This window comes from Pristiophorus japonicus, chromosome 3 (genome assembly GCF_044704955.1).
Source record: "Pristiophorus japonicus isolate sPriJap1 chromosome 3, sPriJap1.hap1, whole genome shotgun sequence".
Classification (NCBI taxonomy): domain Eukaryota; kingdom Metazoa; phylum Chordata; class Chondrichthyes; family Pristiophoridae; genus Pristiophorus; species Pristiophorus japonicus.
In genome coordinates, this window is record NC_091979.1 from 268973201 (window position 1) to 269000055 (window position 26855).

Consider the following 26855-nt stretch of genomic DNA (forward strand, 5'->3'; position numbering starts at 1 on the left):
GATTAAATAAATGGGAAAACTCCATCATGGGTTGATTATATGTGGTCTGTGTCATTTAATGAGCTAAATGGTCTTTCCATATTCCTTCATTTCTTTTGTTCTTGTGAGTCATGGCGCTAAAACTTTAACCTATCACTGTTTAGACAGAAGATGCCTGAATTTCTTTCTTTATCACCACTAAGGGGATTTTTTTCAAATGGCAGTCAAAAAGCAATAGAAAGGATCTCTCAAATACAGTTTGAAATGACAGGACATAGTATATTTCAATGTGATATAAATTGAATAAGATATTAGGCCACTGTGTTATAATTAAAATGTAGCTGCTCTTGTTTTTCTTTACACAGAAAAATACCTTTTCTAAATGTGAAATACAGTCTGTTTACTGTGTTACTTCATTCAGTGATACGTATACACGCATCAGCTGACTCTCTGCTGTTCTAATCTGTCAGAATCAAATTCCCATAGAAAGCTGACAGGCCATAGCTCTGGAGCTTCAGGGTCAGATTCTTTGCACTTTAACTAGATCAGCTTGAGTGTTCTGAAGCATGAGCCAACTCACATTAATAGCACACTTTCATGTGACACTCTGTATGCTAGGTCACAAAACAGGGATTTTGTAAAGTAAAGCACGGATTTTCAACAGTAAGAGTGGAATACGAAGAATATGTAATATGTATTCAAGAACTGACTGATGTGGTAAGTCAAATGGTGTATGTTTATTCAGAGATTGTTTGCTGTCATACAACTTTCAACATAATCTAATATTTAGTATGGTAAATAATGAGATTCTAAAAGATGTATAGAAGCAATATCTTTTCATGGTAACAGCCTGGAATTATAGAACAATTCTACTGCTTTTACAGCTATTACAATTTTAGCTTGAAATAGTCATTAATTACATTATTTTTGCAGTATTCTCAGTGATAAATAATGATTATATGCCATGATGTCTGTTTAAGCTTTTTATTCCATTGCTTTTGTAAATATTGTAACATTTTTGGGTTTTTACTCCCGATTGCTTTCTTTGGCTTGGTATTTCAGACCACTCCAGTCGGTGATCCTTCACGCTTTCTGGCTCTCTATGGCTTGGAATATACCTTTACTTGCCTAATATCTAGGTAATGTAACCACACTTAAAGTACTGTGCACAGTTCTGGTCTCCATATTACAAAAAGTATATAGAGGCACTAGAGAAGGTACAAAACATTTTACAAAGGTGATACCAGAATTGAGGTTATAACTATCAGGAAAGATTGGCAGGCTCGGGCTCTCTTCTCTAGTAAAGAGTCAGCTGAAGGTTGACCTGATGGAGGTTGTTAAAATTATGAAGTGGTTTGATAGGGTAAATGTCGAGATGTTTCCAGTTGTGGGGAGCCCAAAACTAGAGATCATAAATATAAGATAGGCACTAATAAATCCACTGAAGAATTCAGAAGAAACTTCTTTATCCAGTGAGTGGTGAGAATGTGGAACGCACTACCACATGGAGTAGTTGAGGCGAACTGCATAGATGCATTTAAGGGGAAGCTGGATAAAGACATGAGGAGCAAAGGAATAGAAGGATCTGCTGAAGCATTTGATGAAGGAGGCTCATGTAGAGCACAAACACCGGTTTAGACCAGTTGGGTCACATGACCTGTTTCTGTGCTATAATTTCTATGGGGCCGAAATTGGTCGAAACCAATGGTCCGTCCATTTCTCGGCAGTATGCCGGCAGTATGTCATTGCAAACCGGCAGGTACCAGTGGGGCGGAGTGTGCTCGATTTCCATTACTTTTTTCACGGTGGTATGCCAAGCAGAGTGCAGCCGACGGTGTGCGGGCGGTGAGTCCTTCTCACTCGGGAATCTTCGGCTACCCGAGTTGTGTGCATGCGCATGTTGCTGCGAAGCTCCGCCCCCCGAGAGGCACCGATGAGCGTCCACAGAGACTGCCGGCCTGAGAGCATTGTGGGGCGGCCTGAGATCGTTGTGGAGGTATGTACAATATTCCTATGTACAAAATAGCACTTATTTATTTTGATTGGAGGTTTTATTTACTTGTACTTTTAAATGAGGTTTAGTTTTTTTCTTCAGATATTTTTTCTATATATATATATAGCGGGAAACTTAATGGAGGGAGATCGGTGCGGAGAGGAGATTGATGTGGTGGGGGGGGGAGATCGCTGTGCGGGGGGGAGATAGCTGGGGGGGTGGGGGAGATCGCTGTGGGGGGGGAGAGATCGCTGTGGGGAGGGGAGATCGCTGCGGGGGGGTGGAGATCACTGTGGGGGGGAGAGATCGCTGTGGGGAGGGGGGGGAGATCGCTGTGGGGTGGAGAGATCGCTGCAGTGCGGGGGAGAGATCGCTGTGAGGGGGAGATCGCTGTGGGGGTGGGGGGAGATCACTGTGAGGGGGAGAGATCGCTGTAGCGGGGGGAAGGATCGCTATGGGGGGGTGAGATCGCTGTGGGGGGGTAGAGATCGCTGTGGGGTAGGAGATTTCGCTGTGGGGGGGGAGAGATCGCTGTGGGGTGGGAGAGATCGCTGTGGGGGGGGAGAGATCGCTGTGGGGGGGGAGAGATCGCTGTGGGGGGGGAGAGATCGCTGTGGGGGGGAGAGATCGCTGTGGGGGGGAGAGATCGCTGTGGGGGGGGAGAGATCGCTGTGGGGGGGGAGAGAGATCGCTGTGGGGGGGGAGAGATCGCTGTGGGGGGGAGAGATCGCTGTGGGGGGGAGAGATCGCTGTGGGGGGGAGAGATCGCTGTGGGGGGGGAGAGATCGCTGTGGGGGGGGAGAGATCACTGTGGGGGGGGAGAGATCGCTGTGGGGGGGGAGAGATCGCTGTGGGGGGGGGAGAGATCGCTGTGGGGGGGGGAGAGATCGCTGTGGGGGGGAAGAGATCACTGTGGGGGGGGAGAGATCGCTATGGGGGGAGAGAGAACGCTGTGTGGGGGGAGAGATCGCTGTGGGGGGGGGAGAGATCGCTGTGGGGGGGGGAGATCGCTGTGGGGGGGGAGAGATCGGTGTGGGGGGGGAGAGATCGCTGTGGGGGGGGAGAGATCGCTGTGGGGGGGGGAGAGATCGGTGTGGGGGGGAGAGATCGCTGTGGGGGGGGGGAGATCGCTGTGGGGGAGGGAGATCGCTGTGGGGGGGAGAGATCGCGGTCGGGGGGGGGAGAGATCTCTGTGCGGGGGAGAGATCGCTGTGGGGGGGAGAGAGATCGCTGTGGGGGGGGAAGATCGCTGTGGGGGGGAGAGATTGCTGTGGGGGGGAGAGATCTCTGTGCGGGGGGGAGAGATCGCTGTGGGGGGGGAGAGAGATCGCTGTGGGGGGGGAGAGAGATCGCTGTGGGGGGGGAGAGATCGCTGTGGGGGGGAGAGATCGCTGTGGGGGGGGAGAGATCGCTGTGGGGGGAGAGAGATCGCTGTGGGGGGGGAGAGATCGCTGTCGGGGGGGGGGAGGAAGCGACTGGGGGTGGGAGAGGCTGGGGTGTGAGAGACAAAATTTTTATTTTGCAGCTAAGGATGCATGCCGCCGACTGAAGATCGACTTAAAACCACCTTTTCCAGGGTCGGCGGTATGTCGGTGGTAAGTGATGAATTTTGCAATTTTGGGCGGCATGTCGGCGGTGTGCATGGACGGACAGTGTGCATACCGCCCGGTGGTATGTCGCTGATTAATTTTCCGCTGGGCGGTATGTGGGCGGTATGTAGGTATATTTTGATGAATTTTGAGATTTTAGGTAGTATGTCGGCAGTCCACGGGCGGTGTGCGGCGATATAATTCTATGTAGTGAGCTTAGGGATCAAACAGAAAACACTTGTTCTTGTAGTTCAACATACTGGTAACATTATGCCCTCACATGACCTTCGGAAAGCAGTATTAAATACACTTCACTAAGGCTTAGACGATAATGCTGATTTTAACATGATGCCAATCGAGTAGCGGGGGTGGATGGTGCCAAGCTGGAAACTACTATGATGTTGCCTGAGAGAGCTGATTTTAACTCCCAGACCTCATTTCAATATGATTGATTAGCTGCCGACCCAATCATGTTGGGCAGCCTACCCATTAGATGCGCGCAATTTAGTGAAGGGCTCCCAAGGCCTATTTCAAGCAGGAATGCGCCTCTTAAAGTCAGGTTGCATTCCCTGCTTTGAAATTAATTGCAGCAGCGCTGAATAAAATGACAGTATCAGAAATGCATTGGAGGGCTGCCCCCAGTTTTTCTGATACCTCTCTGGAAATCCCCATGAGAAATGTCAGGGTAAGGAGTGAGGTACTCTTCCCCAGAACCCATAGGAGCATCCTCAGGGCCATATTTGTGCAGATCTGCTCTCCAGTTGTGGAGATGAGGTTTACTGTCTCGTCAGGGATTTGCTGGCACCCCGGAGCACCAGGAACAAGTCATACGAGGAGCTGACTGAACTCATTCGTGGCCAGTTGAAACTGAAGGAGAGCATCCTCACGGACAGATACAAATTTTACCATCACTGCAGACCTGAGGGCCAGGATATCACCAAATATGCTGCGGACCTCAGGAGACTCGCGGCGCCGTGTGATTTTGGCGCACACCTTGACGAGGCGTTGCGGGACGTTTTCGTTATGGGGATTGGCCATGAGGGCCTCCTTCACAAGCTGCTAGCCACGGAACCCACAGTCACTCTGACAAAGGCTATCACCATCAGCCGGGCACATATGACCTCGACTTGCAGCACCAAACAAATGATCCACACGGTCTCGAACCCGGCAGGCACTGTCCACAGGATAGCACCCACCACGGACAAAACTGCAGAACGTGGCTCTGCCCGGGGCAGAGAGCACGGACCTCGGGGTCCTGGAACTCAGAGTCCGCTGAGGGGGGCCAATCAAGCAGCACCATGCTGGCGCTGTGGAGGAAGCCATGGGGCTCACCGGTGCAGGTTTGCGGAGTACACGTGCAATACCTGCCACACGAAAGGCCACCTTCAGCGTATGTGTAAAAGAAACCGGACTCACCATGTGGCTGAGGAGATGGGGGATGATCCACTGTTCAGCGAGGAGCAGGCAGAAGATGGTGAGGTGTTGGGACTGTATACGTGTAATGACGATTTGGCCCCAGTGATAAGGGAAGTAAAAATCAACGGAGTCCCTGTGAGTCTGGAAGTGGACACGGGCTCGGGTCCGTCGTTGATGAGTCGGAGAACTTTTGATAAACTGTGGATTAACCCAGCTGCACGACCCAAGCTGGTCCCGGTCACGGCGAAGCTGCGTACCGACACCAGGGAACTGATACCTGTTCTTGGCAGAGCGATGGTGCAGGTATCCCACGGGGACGAGACGCACGGTTTAACTTTGTGGGTCATTGCAGGCGATGGGCCGACACTCCTCGGCCGGAGGTGGATGGGGACGGTCTGTGGGAGCTGGGAAGACTTCATCACTCCACAGGCTGCTGCTCCCCGGGGTGCTGCCATGCCCCGGGTTCCCAGAGAGCAGCGCCGACCGAGTTGGAGCTGCAGCCTCAATCCACCCACACGCAAGCCCCAGCCCCGGACCTCACACAGAGACCCTGCAGCCTCAGTCCCCACAGGCAAGCCCCAGGCCCCGACCTCAAGCCACAGAGATCCTGCAGCCTCAGCCCCCACAGGCAAGCAGCCCTGCAGAGCGGGGCCTATTGCGGGGGGGGGGGGGGGGGTGGGTGAGCCGGCGGGGCGCTGCGGGCGGGTGCGAGGGATCCAGGATGGCCGGTGGATCGGAAGAGCCCCGCCGAGGAAGTTGCCGTCGGGAGGGCCCCGCAGAGGAAGGTGCCTTTGGGTGGGCCCCGCCGAGGAAGTTGCCTTCAGGCGGTACCGCAGAGGAAAGTGCCGTTGGGCGGGCCCCGCCGAGGAGCTGTTAGCGTCGGGCGGCTGCAGCAGCTGGAGGTCGGTGGCCACGGCGGCCGCATGGGAGGCCGCTACGGAGGCCGCAGGGGAGGCGGCAAGTGCGGCCGCTGGAGAGGCCACGACGGCTGCAGGGGAGGCGGCTACGGTGGCCACCGGAGAAGCGACAACGGCCGCAGGAGAGGCGGCAAGTCAGGTGGCAGTGGAGGGGAACGGAGGCTGCAACGGTGGAGGGCGTCCGGAGAGCAAGATGGCGGCGGCATCGTGTCCAGAGCAGCAGAGCATCAAAGATGACGCCCAAGGAGAAGCCTTGTGGAATTCTCCTGCATCAAAGATGGCGCCTTAAAAAGGAAATGCACCCGGGAGTCTTAAATGGGCCTTAACAAGAGGTGGTCCCCACAAAGGACTTCTGTAAGGCAGAGCGAGTCTAAAATGAGCTATGTTAATGTGAGATGGCGAATTTATAATAAGAATTAATTTTTTAATGCTGAATGGCCACTGTATTTGTGTAAAATAATGGATATGAAGTACAATTAATGATAAGGGCTAACAAGGAAATCAGGGATCTGTTCCCAGTCAATAACTAGTTAATGTACCAGATAACATGTACCATACTAACGCACTGTCTATGCCTATCTGCCTTCCGTTGGACAATTGTGATGTTATGTATTGATGTATATATCGTCGTCCTGCGTCCTGGTAGTGGGGGAAGGTGATGTTATGCAATGATGTGTGTATCGTTCTGGTACCTTAAATGTAATGTAAGCATTATGCCACACCACAGAGGGCGCTGTGGTGGGAAACCTGGAAGTACCTAGAACAGGCACGATATAAGGCTGACCACCACACCTGAGAGGCACTCTGAAGCTGTTCAATAAAGGACAAAGGTCACAGCAGTTAGATCAACACCAGACCGTGTGGATTCAGTGATTTGTGTGCTACATACACGACAGCAACACCTCTATTTCTCATTCCAAACAAATTAACCCTCTTCCTTTCCTCTCTTCACACCACACACTAACAGCATTCGCTTCTCACAACCTAACAGTCGGACAACCAACTGCTTCGCCCAGTACTCCTTCCTCACTTGCTATGCCACACACTTGTCTTTACATTAATCACCTCCCCATCCTTATTCCATTTTGCATTTTCTCCACCTCTCAACACATGGAGTATATAAACAAGCCCTACACATATCCATTTACTTTTTCAACAACCACATTCTAATTCTCGCCCCCTCTTTCTGCAGGACAAGACAGTGCATCATGCAAGGGAGAGGAGCAAGACCGGGGGGGGGTGAGAACTACACAACATTATAGCCCTCATCCAAGCACATCAGGAAGCACTGAAGGTAAGTGATGCAGGCAGAGTTTTGAGCAACATAAAAGTGAAAAGTGTAACCCTTCATTCACCTCAGCAAATATTCAGCAAGCTTCACAAAGTCAAGCTGCATTTTCAAGACTGTCAGTTGCTGAGTGCCATCCTAACTTGTCCCTTTTCTTTTTAATCTAGGTGCTTCTCAGCAGCAAGAATCTCTTGAAGAAGACACCTTGGAGGAGGAGAATCCTCCTGAGGATGCACCATCACACGTTCTGTCCCTCCCAACAACCAGCACAGACACTGGCACTCCACATGCTTTAAATAGTGAGGCAGAGGGGTCTGCACAGAGTCAAATACCCAGCTTAGTGAGCAGCAGGTAATTATGGCAGGGAAGCCCAGGCGAGAGCTTACTGGAGGGCAAGGTCCTTTCCCAGCTCCGTTGAGCAGGGCAGAGATGAGTTTATTCAAGGGCTCAGCCATGAAAAGAAAACTACTTGTTATACGAAATATTGGAAAGCCTGCCAAGGAGTTTCAGCACTTTTGCTGAAAGAGTCCACTTCCAGATGTGTGGTGTCATCTTACATGGCATCAGCAAACTGCAGTCCACCCCAGAGAATATGGCCACCTCCAGGGACGCTGCATCCAGGCCCTCATAATGGAAATCAGTGTCACAGGTCTTTGCAGTTTTGGTGGAAGCTCAAACGGTTGGTCGGCAGACTTTGGACTCCATCTTGGAAAATCAGCTGTCCACCTTGAACAGATTGATGGACCAAAAAGATAGAGGCTTTCAAGGAGTCACTCATACCCTGCAGTCTGCTCTTCTGGAGATCAGTGGAAGTGAAGCGCCGCAAATCCATGAGAGGGACAGTGGACCTCTCTCAGGATGTCATCACATTTACTCTTTTGTCACCCCCTCAACTAATACCCGCCATAATGCCAGCAAGTAAGCTGGGCCAGACTGCCCTGGCTCACAGTCTCAAACACCCAGAAGCCACCGGCCATGAGCATTTCAAGGGCCCCAACATGAGTAACAGCAGCCTTCCACTAACTTTGCTGGGCCACTAGTGCAGCACCTCATAGGAGTAGTAGAGTTAGGATACCTTATAAGAAAGGCAGCATGGGTTGATAAATGAATTGAAGGCAATTTGGTAATGTGTAACGAGTCTGGATTAATTAATGACCTCATAGTGAAGGATCCTCTTGGGAAGAGTGATCATAGCATGGTAGAATTTCAAATTCAGTTTGAGGGTGAGAAAGTTAGTTCTCAAACTATTGTCCTGAACTTAAATAAAGGTAATTACAAAGATATGAAGGCAGAGCTGGTTAAAATAGATTAAAATATATTAAAGGGTAAGAAAGTAGAAAAACATTTAAGGAGATATTTAATAACTCTCAGCAAAGATATATTTTAGTGAGAGAGAAAGACTCTAAGAGAAGGATGAACCATCCGTGCCTAACGAAGGAAGTAAAGGATGGTATCAAATTGAAAACAAATGCATACAATATTGCGAAGAACACTGGAAGGCCAAAGGATTGGGAAATTCTTTGAAACCAGCAAAGGATGACTAAAAAAATTATAGAGAGAAAAGATAGCTTATGAGAGTAAACTAGCAAGAAATATAAAAACAGACAGTAAAAGCTTCTACAGGGTAAATAAAAAGAAAGCGAGTAGCTAAAGTAAATGTTGGTCCCTTCGAGGATGAGACTGGAGAACTAATAATAGGGAACAGGGAAATGGCGGAAACTTTGAACAAATATTTTGTACGGTAGAAGACACTAAAAGCATCCCAATAATTGATAATCAAGGGGCTATTGGGGGAGGGAGGACTTAAAACAATCACTATCACTAGAGAAAAAGTATTAGGCAAACTAATGGGACTAAAGGCAGACAAGTCCCCTGGACCCGATGGCCTGCATCCCAGGGTCTTAAAAGAGGTGGCTGAAGAGATAGTGGATGCATTGCTTGTAATGTACCAAAATTCTCTGGATTCTGGAGAGGTCCCAGCGAACTGGAAAACCACAAATGTAACGTCCCTATTTCAGAAAGGAGGGAGACAGAAAGCAGGAAACTATAGACCAGTTAGCTTAACATCTGTCATTGGGAAAATGCTGGAGCCCATCATTAAGGAAGTAGTAGCAGGACATTTAGAACATCATAATACAGTCAAGCAGAGTCAGCATGGTTTTATGAAAGGGAAATCATGTTTGACAAATTTGCTCGAGTTCTTTGAGGATGTAACGAACAGGGTGGATAAGGGGGAACCAGTAGATGTCATGTATTTGGATTTCCAGAAGGTATTCAATAAGGTGCCACATAAAAGGTTGCTGCACAAGATAAGAGTGCACGGGGTTGGAGGTATATTGGCATGGATAGAAGATTGGCCAACTAACAGAAAGCAGAGAGTCAGGATAAATGGGTAATTTTCAGGTTGGCAAACTTTAACTAGAGGAGTGCCACAGGGATCAATGCTGGAGTCTCAATTATTTACAATCTATATTAATGACTTGGATGAAGGGACCGAGTGTAATGTAACCAAATTTTCTGATGATACAAAGATAGGTGGGAAAGCAAGTTGTGAAGAGGACACAAAGAGTTTGCAAAAGGATATAGATAGGCTAAGTATGTGGGAAAAATTTGGCAGATGGAGTATAATGTGGGAAAATGTGAGGTTATCCACTTTTGTAGGAAAAATAAAAACGATAATTATTATTTTAATGGGGAGAGATTACACAATGTGGTGGTACAGAGAGATCTGGTGGGTCCTTGTTCAAGAAACACAAAATGTTAGCATACAGGTACAGCAAATAATTAGGAAGACAAATGGAATGTTGGCCTTTATTGCAAGGGGGATGGAGTATAAAAATAGGGAAGTACTGCTCCAACTGCACAGGGCGTTGGTAAGACCACATCTGGAGTATGTGTACAGTTTTGGTGTCCTTATTCAAGGAAGGATATACTTGCACTGGAGGCAGTAAAGAGAAGGTTCACGAGTTGATTTCTGAGATGAAGGGGTTGTCATATGAAGAAAGCTTGAGCAGGTTGGGCCTATACTCATTAGAGTTTAGCAGACATAGAGGTATCTTATTGAAACATATAAGATTCTGAGGGGCTTGACAGGGTAGATGCAGAAAGGATGTTTCTCCTCGTGGGGGAATCTAGAACTAGGGGACATAGTTTCAGAATAAGGAGTCACCCATTTAGAATGGAAATGAGGAGGAATTTCTTCTCTCAGCGGGTCGTGAATCTTTGAAATTCTCTACCTCAGAAAGCTGAGAGGCTCGGTCATTGAATGTATTTAAGGTGGAGATAGACAGATTTTTGAAAGATAAGGGAATCAAGGGATATGGGGAGCGGGGGGGAAAGTTGAGTTGAGGCCAGGATCAGATCAGCCATGATCTTATTGAATGGTGGTGCAGACTCGAGGGTCCAAATGGCCTATTCCTGCTCCTATTTCTTATATTCTTATGTTCTATTATGTTTGCCATTAATTTAATCACTTTTATCTCTATCCCTAGCTCTGCAATCTCCTCCAGCCCCACAACCCCCTGAGATGTCTGCACTCCTCTAATTCTGCCCTCCTGAGCATCCCTGATTATAATCGCTCAACCATTGGTGGCCATGCCTTCTGTTGCCTAGGCCCTAAGCTCTGGAATTCCATGCCTAAATCTCTCCACCTCTCTTTCCTCCTTCAAGACACTTCTTAAAATCTACCTCTTTGACTAAGCTGTTGGTCAGCTGCCCTAATTTCTCCTTATGCGGCTCGGTGTCAAATTTGTGTCTCATAATACTCCTGTGAAGCGCCTTGGGACATTTCACTACATTAAAGGCCACTATATAAATACAAGTTGTTGTTATCTTATTTGGCGTTTTGGTCTGCAGTGTTGCTTCATAGCAGCTTCTGATTCTGCATGGTCAGCATGTCATTCATACAGAGATTGGCTGAATGATTTCAATGTTCTTTAATGGAGGATTAAGTGAGTGGTGAAGGATGTAACAAGGACTGTTAATACAAAGGAGCTCTGGGTAAGTTTTGAGAGCAGGTGAATGAGCAGATCACCAGAATCGCCAAACAATTAACTCATTCTCCACACCTCATGCTGCAAGGCATTGAAGTGGCTTTCCTTTTCCTGTTGCTTCCTAACCTTCCCCCAATCTCCCTTGTACAATGCATAGTGCTGCTGCTGTGCCTCCTCCAAATGTAAGCCTCTTTGGATGGCGAGGCCGGCAGTATGCAGCACGCCACTAGGACGCAGGATACCCTTTGTGGGGCATATCGCAGGGATCCCCCACACACCCAAGACATCTCATCCTCTGCTTCAGCATTCCTACAGTGTGCTCAATAGTTACCCTGCTGGTCCCTGGCTTTGTTTATACCTGTGTTACTTAGGCGTGGTGGGGTTGTGGAGCAATGTCATGAGCCGTGTGTGGAGGCAGTGTCCTTTGTCCCCTAGCAGCCATCCTGTCATGTTCCTGCAAGTGTTGAACATTGGGTAGACTGTTGCAGGATAAATGCACTGTGACAGCTGCCTTGCATAAACTTGCACAATCCCTTTTCTGAGATCAGTTGTGACCTGGAGATGAATGGAGGTATCCCTTTCTATAAATGAATGCTGCTGGCTGGTGCCCTGGTGGCAATATGTGTGCAGTCAATGACCTCCGCCCCCCACCTTGCCCCCTGGACATGAGGCAAGCCAGCCACTGCTGAAAATCTCTGAGATTTCTCTTGTGCCTGCTGAAGTCAATGGGGAAGCTGATATACTGGTCCCCCGAGTGAACAGGACGTCCGTGACCTACATAATGCAGCTGTGTATTGCAGACTGGGAGATGCAGCTGATGTCCCCTGTAGCAGACTAGAAGGAGCCAGTGGCGATGAAATGAAGGGTTGTGATGACTTTGACAGCCAATGGCAATATATGACCCTGTTTCAGAAGGCTGCGGAGGTCTGTAACAGCCTGCCTGGAAAAGTGCAGCCTCCTGATGCACTGCTCCTCAGACAGATCTAACAAACTGATTCTGTGCCTGTATACCCTATGTGCTGTTTTTGGTCTCCTGTGAGCAGCCCCCTGATCTGCTGCCTTGACAGTTGCAGCTGCTGCTGGTCTTGGTTACTGAGGCTGCTGCTGCTCCTCTTTTTGCAAGGGTTCCTCCATTCAAATGAAACTAGCAATAATAGCACCCATTGTAAGCAGATAAAGCTTACTGAGGGGAATAAGACAAAAAAGATTAGACAGAAGTGATTTGAAAGCTGGAAGCTCTCCTGGCAATCCAAATAGCACAAAGAGCCCATGATCCAATTATCTGCAGGTGTGCCCCTTTAAATATTGCTTCAGTGGCTCTACAGACCAATCCAGTTAAGATTTACTGGCAGGTTGGGCGCTGGGCGGGACTCTGTGATTTTGAGTTAGAATCGCATCAGGCTCCTAATTGTATTACAGGACCCAAAATTGCATGTATTCAGGAGGCCCTCGCCTACCTTTTGTGGACGCCTTGACCGATTCTAAAAACTGCGCAGTTAAAACGTGAATGGGCGAGTGTGCTATTTTTACCACCGGCCTGTCCCATTCACATTCCTTGCCATCCACACCCATATTGTGGATGATTGCATTGACTTCGTGGCTTGATGGAAACTTGGCTCATGGGTGCCGGCATCTTGCTCCTTACTGGAGCCTCCCTGCCTGCCTCTATCTTCCACCATCTGCCCCACCCAAACCGCTACAGTGGTGGTGTGACCCTTATTACCAAATCACACCTTGGTCTCTCCTCCTACTCCTCTGTCACCTTCTCACCCTTCAAACATCTCACTTTGTTGCACCTCTTTCACCTCTACTTTAAAATCATCATTCTTTACTGTACCCCGCCAAGCCCCAACCTGAGTTTCTCACTGAGATATCCAAAACTCCTTTCCTCCTTCAGCCTCTGCACTGAGAGACTCCTCATCCTCATTCAATTGGCATCTCAACTCATCTATCTCTCTCTTCTCTAATTGCCCACCTGTCCTCCCTTAATCTATCCCTCCATATAAACCCTCCTACTCATATTCACTGCCACCCCCTCAACCTTGCCATCTCACAGGGCTTCTCAACTCCCATCATCTCAATCATAGACAAGGCTATCACTGATTAATTACTTGTATCCATCACCACACTTCCTTCTGCATCCACCACTGGAAGAAACTCTTCCCAAATCACTTACAACTATACTTTCACACTCACAACTGCCTAACTTTTTGACCTCCATTCACCCTCTTACTTCTGCAGTTGTTGATCTGTTCAATCACTCCCTCACCTCTACCTTTGATTCCATTATCCCCAGTAAGACCCATACTCCCTCCCACTGTAGTTACTCTCTTGTATTGGTCCCATATTTGCTCCCTCAATTCTAAGAGCTGCAGACAGTTTGATGCAGACTATTTGTATTCTCAGCATCCTATTTGACCCTGATCTAAGCTTTTGACCCCATATCCTCTCCATCACAAAGACCACCTATTTCCACATTCATATTGGCCCAGCCCATCTGCTGCCAAAACCCTTGTCCATGCCTTTGTCACCTCCAGACTTGACTATTTCAATGCTCTTCTGGCCGACCTCCCATTTTCCAACCCCATTAAACTTCAGGTCATCCAAAACTCTGCTAACCTGCACCGTCCTGCTTACTCATGTGCTTGCTGACCTACATTGGCTCCCGGTCCCCTAACACCTCAGATTTACAATTCTCAACCTTGTGTTCGAATCCCTTTATGGCCTCATCCCTCCCTTTCTCTTGAGCCTTCTCAGCCCTACAACCCTACAATAACTCTGCATTCTGTTCACGTTGGACTCTTGTGCATCACCCACTCTCAGCACCCCACCATTGGCGGCTGTGCCTTCAGCTGTCTAGGCCCCACATTCTGGAATTCAACTCCCTGAAAGTCACTGCATCTCCATATTTCTCTCCCCCTTTCATATTCTCCTTAAAACCTATCTCATTGACCAGGATTTTAGTCACCCTTCCTACTATCCCATTCTTTGGCTTGGGATTTATTTTGTCTGATTACGCTTCTGTGAAATGCTTTGGAAAAGTTTCTATGTTAATGGTGCTATATAAATGCAAGTTGTTGTTACTGCCCAACTATTATACCATGATGGTATTTAAAGCAAATGATTGCAGTTGAAGTAGCTTTATTTTCTATGTATTCATTCTCACATAACTTGCTGGCCTCCAATGCTGACATGGAGTCCAAAATGCAAAGTAACAAAGGGGCCAAATTTGGTCAAGGCCTCCGCCCACCCAAGTGCCGCCCAAATTGCCGCCGATGGCCGGCGAGGTACTGGATGGTACTTTCGGCGGGGTTTTCATCGCCGAGGTCCCTAAAAGGTCGGCGGGTGGCAAATCAACGACGTATGCCACCAATTTTGGCGCAGCGGGTGGGAGCTCTCATTCTCGGTGGCAGAGGCGCTTGCTGCCCAAGTACCGCCGAGGATGGAGTCGGGCCCACGGAGGGTCAAAGAGCTGAAAATAAAACTCATCAACAAAAAAAAGAACCATTTAGGACCTTCAGGGGACCCCATCCAGGTAAGTACCTGTAAAGAAATAATTTAAAAACATTCCACTTACCTTTTTCACAGGATCTTGACACTTAACATTGAGGACAGAGCAGCCTCCATGCAGCGGTCCACTGCCACCCTGTCACCAACTCCAACCGACTCCCGCACCAATCTGGCATCTCAGCGGGCGGGAGTCAACTTACGCGCATCGGCCATCCGCTGTCGTCAGCGGGCGCTTCCCAGCGGCTCTCCCCTCCCTCCCGCTGCAGGCCACGGTGGTTCGAGCAGAGGAATGTTGGCGGCAGTCGGTGGCAGTGGCCGGTAAGTTGATCAATTTCGACCCCAAAATCTGGTAAGATCTAAATAAAACTTTGTAAAACCGAGTATGTTTTGACGATTGATCAACTTTGGTCAGCCAATTATTATTTGCTATAGGAGGGCATCTAACGGCATCTATCGTTAGTTAGACTTACCCCTGCAACCTTCAGCTCAAAAAAATGTCCCCATAGTTGCTGAAAGTCTGAGCTGATAGCGGCGCAGTGAGTGAAACAGGGCATCTGGGACCTGAGTGAACAGGGCAACCAATGGGGTATCTCCACAACCAATGGGATTGAAGGATTGGGAAATAAACACAGGAAGGACTAATTAAAGGAGGGAAATGCAATGTCAAATCAGGTACAGAAAGTGAAATACAGAGAGGGAAAGAAAGATTGTATTAAGAGAGAGAAAGAATAAAGACACAGAAAGGAAAACATAGAAAAAACATTTTAAAATGTAAAATTTGACTTTTTAAATAACTCCCCGAAAATTCAAAATCTGAAGGAATATGACTCCACATTTGTAATCGTTCATTTTCAGTGCCAGAGAGGTTGATTAGCATTAATTAATCATTATTACGTCAGAGAGTTGCTGAGGTATTTGATTTATGTTGGTCACTAATGGCTAAAGTATGTTAATCATGATCTCTGCAAGCACATGTGAAGCATTAAGGTCGGGGAGATGGGAAATTCAACTTCAGTCGTTGCGCTAAAATGGGCGCTCGCGAATTGGCCGTACAGTTTACACCTCGCCCAATTTTCCTTTCTGTTATGTATGTAAATATTATAATTGTGTAAGACTTGCCACCAGAGGGCGCACCTGTTGGAGGCCCAAGGGTCACCTGCACACCTCATGCAAGCAAGTATAAAAGGTTGTCTGCCATGCTGCTTTGGCACTCTGGAGTTTTATTAAAGAGATTAATGTCACATCAGTTTAAGCTTATAATACTCAGTCTTGCGGAGTTATTCTAAACCTAACAATTGTCGACAGTAACAGATCACAAACTTTCATGCGGTTATGGCTGCCGTTGGTATTCTTGAGTGATTTGTAGAGGGTGATGATTGGGAAGCCTTTGTTGAATGTCTCGACCAGTACTTTGTGGCCAACGAGCTGGATGCGGACGATAAAGCGATCAAGTGCAGGGCGATTCTCCTCACCGTTTGTGATTCTACAACATACGACTTCATCAAGCACCTGCTAGCACCAACGAAACCAACAGAAAAAACATATGTAGAGTTGTTTACGCTGGTTCGGGAACACCTCAAGCCGAAGGAGAGCCTCTTAATGGCCAGGTATCGCTTCTACACGCACCATCGCTCCGAGGGCCAGGACGTGGCGAGTTATGTCGCCGAACTAAGACGCCTTGCGGGACCTTGCGATTTTGCTGGATATTTGGGGGAAATGTTGCGGGACTTTTTTGTGCTTGGAATCGGCCACGAGCTCATTGTTTGCAAGCTGCTGTCTGCCAAATCCCCAGACCTGAACAAAGCCATCACAATAGCCCAGGCTTTCATGTCCACGAACGATAACACTAAACTGATATCTGCTTAGCATCGAAGCTCACCGGCAAGTACTGTGCATAAAATAACGCCATTAGCAGGCAGAACTGTACATGGCAGAGCCTACACATCTGCAGCTGCAAGACCTAGGATGACTCAGAGTCCGCCGTGGAGCGTGAATGTGAATCCATTAACACCATGTTGGCGCTGTGGGGGTAATCGTAGAGCCCATCAATGTCGATTCAAGCACTACGTGTGCAAAGGCTGCGAAACAATGAAGCACCTCCAGCAAATGTGCAAATGTGCTGCGACTCAGCACGTGGCAGAGTTGGCAGATGATGGTCGATCCGAAGTGGATCACGCAGAACGAGTAAGAGAGGCAACTCAACCCAAGGCCGAGGAAGAAGTGTATGGGGTACACACCTTCACCACCAACAGCCTTCCTATAATGCTGAAAGTCAAATTAAATAGCATTCCAGTTTCCATGGAGTTGGACACGGGGGTGAGTCAGTCAATTACGAGCCAGAAGGCTTTTGAGAAACTGTGGGGCGACAAGGCACAAAGACCTAAACTGAGTCCGATTTATACAAAGCTGCGCATTTACACCAAAGAGCTCATACCAGTCATTGGCAGTACGGCAGTGAAGGTATCGTACGATGGAGCTGTGCATGACTTATCACTGTGGATTGCACCAGGCAATGGCTCAATGCTGTTCGGCAGAAGCTGGCTTGGAAAGATTCGATGGATCTGGGATGACATCAAAGCACTATCTTCGGTGGATGATGCCTCGTGCGCTCAAATGCTGAGCAAATTTCCGTCGCTACTTGAACCAGGCATCGGCAACTTCACAGGCGCCAAGGTTCAGATCCATTTAGTCCCCGATGCACGGCCTGTTCATCACAAGGCTCGAGCGGTTCCATATATGATGAGGGAGAAAGTCGAGATCGAACTGGACAGACTTCATCGAGAGGGAATCATATCGCCAGTTGAGCTCAACGAGTGGGCCAGCCCAATTGCTTTGGAGTTGAAAAGCGATGGCATGGTCAGAATCTGCGGAGACTACAAGGTAATGATATACCGAGTCTCGTTACAAGACCAGTATCCACTACCCAAGGCGGATGACCTGTTCACAACGTTAGCAGGGGGGAAGTCGTTCACCAAATTGGATCTAACCTCCGTTTACATGACACTGGAGCTGGCTGAATCTGCAAAAAGATTGACGTGCATCAACACGCACAAAGGACTGTTTATATACCACAGATGCCCTTTTGGGATTCGTTCGGCTGCTGCCATTTTCCAGAGGAACATCGTCTGCTGAAATCGGTTCCGCGCACCGTTGTGTTTCAAGACGACATTCTGATCACCTGCACAACCTGGAAGAGGTTCTAAGTCGAATAGATGGAGTGGGACTCAGGCTGATATGCTCCAAGTGTGTTTTCCTAGCGCCAGCGGTCAAATTTTTGGGGAGAAAGATTGCGGCAGATGGCATCAGACCCACGGACTCAAAGACAGAGGCCATCAAGAACGCACCCAGATCATAGAATGTGATGGAGCTGCATTCGTTCCTGGGACTCCTCAACTATTTTGGTAACTTTCTACCCGGGTTGAGCATTTTTCTGGAACCATTGCACATATTGCTACATAAGGGTGACGACTGGGTTTGGGGTAAATCTCAAGAGACAGCCTTTGAGAAGGCCAGAAACCTTCTATGTTCTGACAAGTTATTTGAATTGTATGACCCGTGTAAACGTTTAGTGCTAGCTTGTGATGCATCTTTGTACGCGGTCGGGTGTGTGTTACAGCAAACCAATGTATCAGGCAAACTGCAACCAGTTGCATATGTGTCTAGAAGTCTATCTAAGGCTAAAAGAGCCTGCAGTATGGTCGAGAAAGAGGCGTTAGCATGCATATATGGGGTTAAGAAAATGCACCAATATCTATTTGGACTCCTGTTTGAATTTGAAACTGACCACAAACCGCTCATTTCGCTGTTTTCAGAAAGCAAAGGTAGAAACACCAATGCTTCGTTCCGCATCCAAAGATGGGCACTAACATTGTCCGCTTATGATTATGTTATCCGCCGCAGACCAGGCACGAGAACTGTGCTGATGCCCTCAGTTGGCTATCATTACCCACCACCAGGGTGGAAATGGCGCAGCCCGCACACTTGCTTCTGGTCATAGATGCTTTTGAGAGCGAGGGGTCACACGTCACTGCTCGCCAGATCAGGACTTGGACTAGCCTAAACCCTGTGCTATCACTAGTTAAAAGTTGCGTCCTCAATGGGAGTTGGTCGGCTGTTCCCGGGGAAATGCAAGATGAAATTAAGCCGTTTCACCGACGCAAAGATGAAATGTCCATCCAGTCGTATTGTCTCTTATGGGGTAATCACGTGGTTTTGCCAAAAAAAGGCAGGGAAACGTTTAAACACGACCTACACTGTACCCACCCAGGCATAGTCATGATGAAGGATATCGCCAGGTCGCACATTTGGTGGCCCAGCATTGACTCGGATTTGGAGTCATGCATACACCAATGTAACACTTGCTCACAGTTGAGCAATGCACCAAGGGAGGCTCCACTGAGTCTGTGGTCATGGCCCTCCAAACCGTGGTCCAGGATCCACGTAGATTTCACTGGCCCCCTTCTTGGAAAGATTTTCTTAGTAGTAGTGGACGCTTATCTAAATGGATTAAATGTGTAATCATGTCATCCTGCACATCCACTGCCATCATTGAAAGCCTCCGGGCCAAGTTCGCCACCCATGGCTTGCCTGACATCCTTGTCAGTGACAATGGATCGTGTTTCACCAGCTCGGAATTCAACGAGTTTATGACCCGCAATGGCATTAAGCATGTCAGGTCTGACCCGTTTAAGCTCGCATCCAACGGTCAAGCGGAACGGGCAGTCCAAACTATCAAGCAGAGCTTGAAATGCGTGACGGACAGCTCCCTGCAGACCTGTTTATCTCAGGTCCTGCTCAGCTACCGGACACGACCCCACTTGCTTACCAGGGTTCCCCCTGCAGAATTGTTAATAAAGAGAGCACTCAAAACCAGGATCTCCCGAGTCCACCCGGATCTTAATGATCATGTGGAAACCCGGCATCACCGGCAAAACATGTAACACGATCGCGCGGCTGTATCGCGTGACATTGATGTAAACAATCCTGTGTTTGTCCTTAATTACGGTCATGGTCCCAAATAGGTTGCTGGCACTGTCGTGGCCAAGGAGGGGAATAGAGTGTTCATTGTCAAACTATGTAATGGACAAACGTGCAGAACGCATTTGGATCAGACCAAACTGCGATTCACTGACAACCAGGAACAACTTGAAGAGGACATCACCAACATCGATCCACCAACACACACCCAACCAGCAATCAACCTCACCATCAATCAAGAGGATGAACCCACCATGCCCAACAGTCCGGTCAGACCAGCCACGCTGCAGTGCAGCAACGGCCCGACCAAATCCCCCATGCCAGGGTTCGAACTCAGGCGTTCAACCAGGTAGCGAAGGGCCCCTGACCGCCTCAACTTGTAAATAACTTGTATCTAAAACTTTGGTGGGTGAGTGATGTTATGTATGTAAACATTATAACTGTGGAAGACTTGCCACCAGAGGGCGCACCTGTTGGAGGCCGAAGTGTCACCTGCACACCTCATGCAAGCGAGTATAAAAGGTTGTCTGCCATGCTGCTTTGACACTCTGGAGTTTTATTAAAGAGACTAAAGTCACATCAGTTTAAGCTTACAGTACTCAGTCTTGTGGAGTTATTCTAAACATAACACTTTCCATTGACTTTTAAACAAACAACATTAAAAGCACATGTACTGATGCTAATTGATAACAAGGTGTCCAGTAAGCAGCAACAAACTAAAATAATGAATCATCTCCTACAGCAAGCTTTCATTGGATCATAACAAAAGTGAACATTAGCCCATTAATATCATAATTATTGTGCCTGTTATATAGCATAGGCAGGGAACTATACAACATTGTTTAACAAATATTCTAGTGAAACATCAGTATATGAAAAACATAATCAGCACTTACTTAATCAACACCAAGTAAACACAAATTGGGCTGGAATTTCCATTCTTGCCACTGGATTATGGTGCAGTTACCACCCATTTAACGCCCATTTTTGCAACAAATGCAAATTACCACTCAGTACCGCTCGTTTACCGCCCGTTTTTGACCCGAATATCGGCAGTGGTAATTTCAGCCAGCAATTACCGTCGGTGTTGCTGCAGATCACCCACCCACATTCCGGCCCTAAAAGTCAAGAAAATTCCCTCCCAGTGCTAAATTCACTAATTCGCCTGTTTTTACTGCCTGCTATCGCTGAGGATATGTACCGCCCATTTTCTAAGGTACGTACCATGCCTTATCCCAGCATTATGCCTCCATTTTGGAAAATAAATTCTGTGGGCGGAAAGGCTGTGTTAAGTTGCCAGCAGGCTGCAATTTATTTTTGAGTGCTTTTCAGTCATTTCTGGAGTAGTTAATAAGGGATTTTGATTTTGAATATATTGTGGATAATTGACTTTAATTCTTTTGTGGACATCTGACCATTTTTGAGTACTTTAAAGAAATGGGGCCTGTAGTTTCAGAGCCAATATTGCTGACTACTTATATGATGCAGAATAGAGCTGGAAGAAGGTTCATTGAAGAGCACCATGTGCCCAATCAAATAGGATGCAGACTCTTGAGGAGGAGACCTCACCCTCAATGAAATTACAGGGAGCACTATTTGTTCCTGCATCTGACCGATACGCAGTGCATTAGAAGACTGCGCTTCTGAAAAGAGGTCATTCCTAAGATATGTCAGCTCATTAAAGCAGATGTGCAATCTACCAGCACCATCAGCACCGCACTGCCTGTCGAGGTGAAGGTGACTGCTGCACTATCTTTCTATGCATCTGGTTCATTTGAGGCATCAGCTGGTGACATATGCGGAACATCTCGATATGCCACACATCGTTGCATTCGACAGGTAACTGATGCGCTATACGCACACAGGATGGGTTTTATTAACTTTCCAATGACCATGGAGGCACAGAGTGAGAGGGCTTTGGGTTTTTTGAGAATAGCAAACTTCCCCAAGGTCCAAGGTGCAATCGACTGTATGCACCATCACCCTGCGGGCACCTTTAGAGGAAGCGGAGATGTACCAAAACCGGAAGGGATTCTACTCCCTGAACGTGCAGCTCGTTGTCGACCATAAGCAAACAATCATGGCAGTAAATGCTAAATTTCCAGGGAGGATCCATGACGCGTATATCTTGCGTGAGAGCACTGTCTCTGACCTGTTTAAGAGTCAGCCACAAGGTCACTGCTGGATGCTGGGAGATAAAGGATATGGCCTTGCCAGCTGGCTCATGACCCCCTTGAGAAAGACTCAGACAGAAGCCGAGAAGCGCTACCTTGAAAGCCAGATAGCCACACGCAATATAGTCGAAAAGACAATTGAAGTGCTGAAGCAATGCTTCCAATGTCTAGACCAATCCGGAGTTAGCCTGCAATCCCATCCTGAGCAGGTTGCTCAGTTCTTGTGATTTGTTGCATATTGCACAACCTAGCCATCAAGAGGAGACAGGAATTGCCAGATGGGACTGCCGGACCACCTCATGAGAGAGGGGTGGAGGGAGATGATGAGGAGGAACACAGGGACATCAAGGAGGATGAGGTCGAGGAGCCTGGCGATGAACCCATACCACCACCCCCCTCAACACCACAGGGGAAGCCTCGTGGTGCTTTTGCAACTGCGAAACTGTTACGTCAGCAGCTCATAAATTAACGCTTTGCTTGAACGTCGAGAGTTACATTTCATCCTTGTATGGCCATGTATGTAACCCTTACAATGATTGTTACTCCTCATTTTCCAGAAGTGAGTGAGACACTGTACTAGAATGATTTAGTTGAATACATTTTTTTTTTAAATGTTATAATTTGAATTTAACTTCAACAATTTTTAATAAAATAAATAAAATAATAACTAATTGTTCTCAATGAAAATTTTACAAAACATTATCAACAACAACCAACAACAACATCAACAACGCTCCTCCCACCCCCCACCCTCCTAGGATTCTATCTGCGGCCACCTTTCCCAATGCCATTCCTCCCCAATCCCCCCTGACCCTTGGCCCTGCCCCCCTCCTCCTCCTGCTATCAATACCCCTGGCCCTGCCCACCTCGGGACCAGTACATCGTGCAGCAGAGCACCTCGAGCGTGATTGCTGAGGGGCGAGGCGACAATGGCAGTGCAATATGTGTGGGGTCTGGAGAAGTGGGTGGTGTTGAGGACCCGTCTTCAAAGTTGGAAGAAAGTACTTCCTCCCGACAATCAGGTGCTGTCACCATTGGTAGTATGGCACCCTGGAGTGCAGTGCCATATCCCAGGACCGCCGATTGCTGCATAGCATTGACATTGACGGCCTGGTTATTCTCCCTCACTGCCACAATCAGCTCCGCCATGTCCTCCGATGGACAGGCTGCTAAAGCGTCGATGTTGGTGGACAACCCAGCAATGGCCTGGAGGAGCTCTCGACTCAAGTCAATGCTCATCCTGGACAGTCCCACCATGACCAGGTTCGCATCTGCCTGTCTCGTAGCATTCCCACCTTGCTGGGTCAGCCGCCGCGAATTGAGCATGGGGGTCGGTGTGTGCTGCTGCATGCCGCTTAGTCCCGCTTCCTTGGACCGGAATCCAAGAAAGTTGGATTCCGATGAGGAACCGGTGGCCGCAAGTAGAAAGGAACATTGAAGTCCCGCCACCCCTCCCGCCTCCTCCACCACCACCATCACAAAGTTTTGAGGAGTGTTCTCCTCCTCCTCAACCACCTCTTCCACCACCGTCTCTTCCATCCTCAATTCCTCCAATAACTCCTCTCTGGGAGGGGCAGGCAGCTCCTCCTGTGCAACTGTAAAAACATAACATTAATGTTGGCAACAGGGTTGGGAAGGGAGGGGAGGAGTCAGAGGTAACATGAGAGCAACTCACTTTGCGCAGGCTTATGTAGAGAACAAACATATATTACTGAGAATCATTACATAAAACTATCATAAGCATCATCATCATCATAGGGAGTCCCTCGGAATCGAGGAATACTTGTCTCCACTCCAAAAGTGAGTTCTTTGATGGCTGAACAGTCCGATATGAGAGCCACAGACACTATTACAGGTGAGGCAGACGTTCGTCAAGGGAAGGGGTCAGTGGGGCTGGTTTGCCGCGCGCTCCTTTCACTGCCTGCGCTTGGCCTCTTCATGCTCTTTGTGTTGGGACTCGAAGAGCTCGATGCCCTCCTGGATGTACTTTCTCCACCTCAGGCGGTCTTCGGCCAGGGTCTCCCAGGTGTCAGTGGTGATGTCGCACTTTACAAGGGAGGCTTTGAGGATGTCCTTATAATGTTTCCGCTGTCCTCCTTTGGCTTGTTTACCATGAAGGAGCTCCGCATAAAGCATTTGCTTAGGGAGTCTCGTATCTGGCATGCGAACTATGTGGCCTGCCCAGCGAAGCCGATCGAGTGTGGTCAGTGCTTCAATACTGGGGATGTTAGCCTGGTCGAGGACACTGATGTTGGTGCACCTGTCCTCCCATGGGATTTGCAGGATCTTGCAGAGACATCATTGGTGATATATCTCCGGCGACTTGAGGTGCCTTCTATATATCGTCCATGCCTCAGATCCATATAGGAGGGCGGATATTACTACCCGTAGCCCTGTAGACCATGAGTTTGGTGGTAATTTTGAGGGCCTGGTCTTCAAACACTCTTTTCCTCAGGTGGCCGAAGGCTGCACTGGCGCACTGGAGGCGATGTTGAATCTCCACATCAATGTGTGCCTTTGTTGATAAGAGGCTCCCGAGATATGGGAAATGGTCCACGTTGTCCAGGGCCGCGCCGTGGATCTTGATTGGAGGGCAATGCTGAGCGGCGGTGACAGGCTGGTGGAGGACCTTTGTCTTATGGATGTTAAGCGTAAGGCCCATGCTTTCATATGCCTCAGTGAATACATTGACTATATCCTGGAGTTCAGCCTCTGAATGTGCGCAGATGCAGGCGTCGTCCGCATACTGCAGCTCAACAACAGAGGTTGGGGTGATCTTGGACCTGGCCTGGAGGCGGCGTAGGTTAAACAGCTTCCCACTGGTTCTGTATTTTAGTTCCACTCCAGCGGGGAACTCGTTGATTGTGAGGTGGAGCATGGCGGCGAGGAAGATTAAGAAGAGGGTTGGAGCGATGACCCAGCCCTGTATTATCCCGGTCTGGACGTGGATTGGGTCTGTAATGGATCCGTTGGTAAGGATCATGGCCTGCATGTCATCGTGAAGCAGGCGAAGGATGTTGACAAACTTTTGGGGGCATCCGAAACGGAGGAGGACGCTCCATAGACCCTCACGGTTGACAGTGTCAATGGCCTTTGTAAGATCGAAAAAGGCCATGTAGTAGACAGGAACTACATGACATAACAAAACTTGAGTCCATTAGCCCAGCAAGCCTGTGCCTTTGTAATAGAGCTGAACACCACTGATCTGATTTCTTATCTTACAGATATTCTCTTTATGTTTTTAACAAAATTCTTACACATCCTTGGCTGTCCAATTGTTGAGCTCCAATGTGGAGTGGTAGGATATATGTTTGTGCTTTTAATTTCGCACAAACTGAGATGCCAACTTTCTATATTTGATGCTTGCGCATGGGCTCTCTGACATTTTTTGTGTTTCTCTTGAGTTTTTGGCTGGTGGAGGTTGTAAGAATTATCCTCATCCTTTTAATAACAGGTTTGTGAAAGATAGAGACAGTAAGATGTCTGACAATTAAGTGTATTTATTATTGTTTGAAAACATTCACCTTAAGACGACATACAGAGCAGTACACGCAGTTACGTCTAGAATCCTACGTGTAAAGAACTTCCCAGGACTCTTGACTGATTGCCTGTCCAGGTCGTTCACCATACCTCTCCTTGAGGGTAGCTAAAGTTCCAAACTGAGTGAAGCTTTGTAACTCTTTTTTATACCTTGTTAGAAACAAGCATTCATTGTCTAATTCTTGCTGAATTTAACTTTGTGGGCTTTTTATGATCCTTAGGTCATCAAACAGATTGCTGGATATACACAATCAAAGGGACATATCCTGGTCAATATTCTGTCCCATTGTCTGAAGTTTTATCTTTCTCTAATGTTATCTCAGTGACATTTGTTTCCTATCTTTGCTCTTCCTGAACTATAGCTTTTGTCTTGGGGTGTCATTGTGATCGAAAGATAAGATCTGTCAGCATACAGTTTAAACCATTCTGATTTACTCATATGGTTAAACCACAATTGCTACATTAGCTGCGCTGTCTTCATTCCACATTAAAAAAAATGTAAAAACATATGTGGATCCTTACAGAGGTCATCTGCATGAGAGAAGGTTTACAGAAGACAATGTTCCTCTGAACCCATCCCTGAAATGGCCAGCTCACCATCTAACCTTACTCAACTCCAAATTCAGCTAGAGCAGCTAGCTTGAATTAGAGGAACAATAATTTATATGGCAATCAAAGGCATTGGAGCCAGCATCAGGAAAATAGCAGCAATTGTAGAAAAACCCTTGTTAAGTAGCTGTAGCAGATTTTCTTGTATGATAATGCTTAGTTAAGGAATGTCGTGCAGTGGTCGTCAGGTCCGAAGAGATTTTGTGGCTGTGGAGGAATCAAGTTGGAAGGGGTAAGCATCTCTCGGAGGAAAAGCCATATAACTGTTGCAATTCAGAATGAGGAAGCCTTTTATGGGTAATATTTTGAAGTGATTTTTTTTAATGCGAGTGTGAGTTTAGTGAGGGCATTTTGGAAAGATTTACATTGCAGAGTCTGTTATGGCTGCAAACACTGGATTGATTCCAGTATAAACTTGGCAGTCCATAAAAAACATTCAACCTGCTAGAAAATAAGCTGAGGTGAAAATTCACATTATTAGCGGTGGTGCATTAATCTTAGATTTCAAAACATGAAACCTGCTTGAAATTTCCATAGCACCCAACATTGCTGCTCCAGAATCAATCAATAGACAGTGGACATGTTTGGGATAGAAGAGGATCATTCGATTTTTTCATAGCTGGTTACAGAGTGCTGTGGTGAGAGAAATAGGATGGAGCCAAGAAAACATACAAGGAGAAAATGAATAGCAATTGAAGAGTGTAATAAAAATAACTGACATCACCCCGTGAACAAAGTTTCCTTTGAAGGAAGCATAGCGCTGCAGGCATTATTTCATTTGTTCCATTTAGACCACATCACTGGACAAATATTTTCCCTGTAAGGTCATTCCTGTAATTTTAATCTACTTTGCTTTCACTTTGAAATGTAA

At 47.6% G+C, this 26855-nt stretch overlaps 1 protein-coding gene across 4 annotated transcripts in view; it reads left to right on the forward strand.

Annotated features, from left to right (window-relative positions):
* The first annotated feature begins 491 nt into the window (after window positions 1-491).
* Window positions 492-26855, forward strand: part of LOC139260278 (titin homolog) — a 106148-nt gene continuing 79784 nt past the window's right edge. For 2 of the 4 annotated variants that reach the window (XM_070876684.1, XM_070876687.1), the window contains exons 1-2: window positions 492-696; window positions 1042-1118. The gene's annotated coding sequence lies outside the window, so the exon portion shown is untranslated. Of the gene's footprint in view, window positions 697-1041; window positions 1119-1822; window positions 1976-26855 lie in introns of those variants that run through there. The other 2 variants (XM_070876685.1, XM_070876686.1) reach the window with 2 other exon arrangements.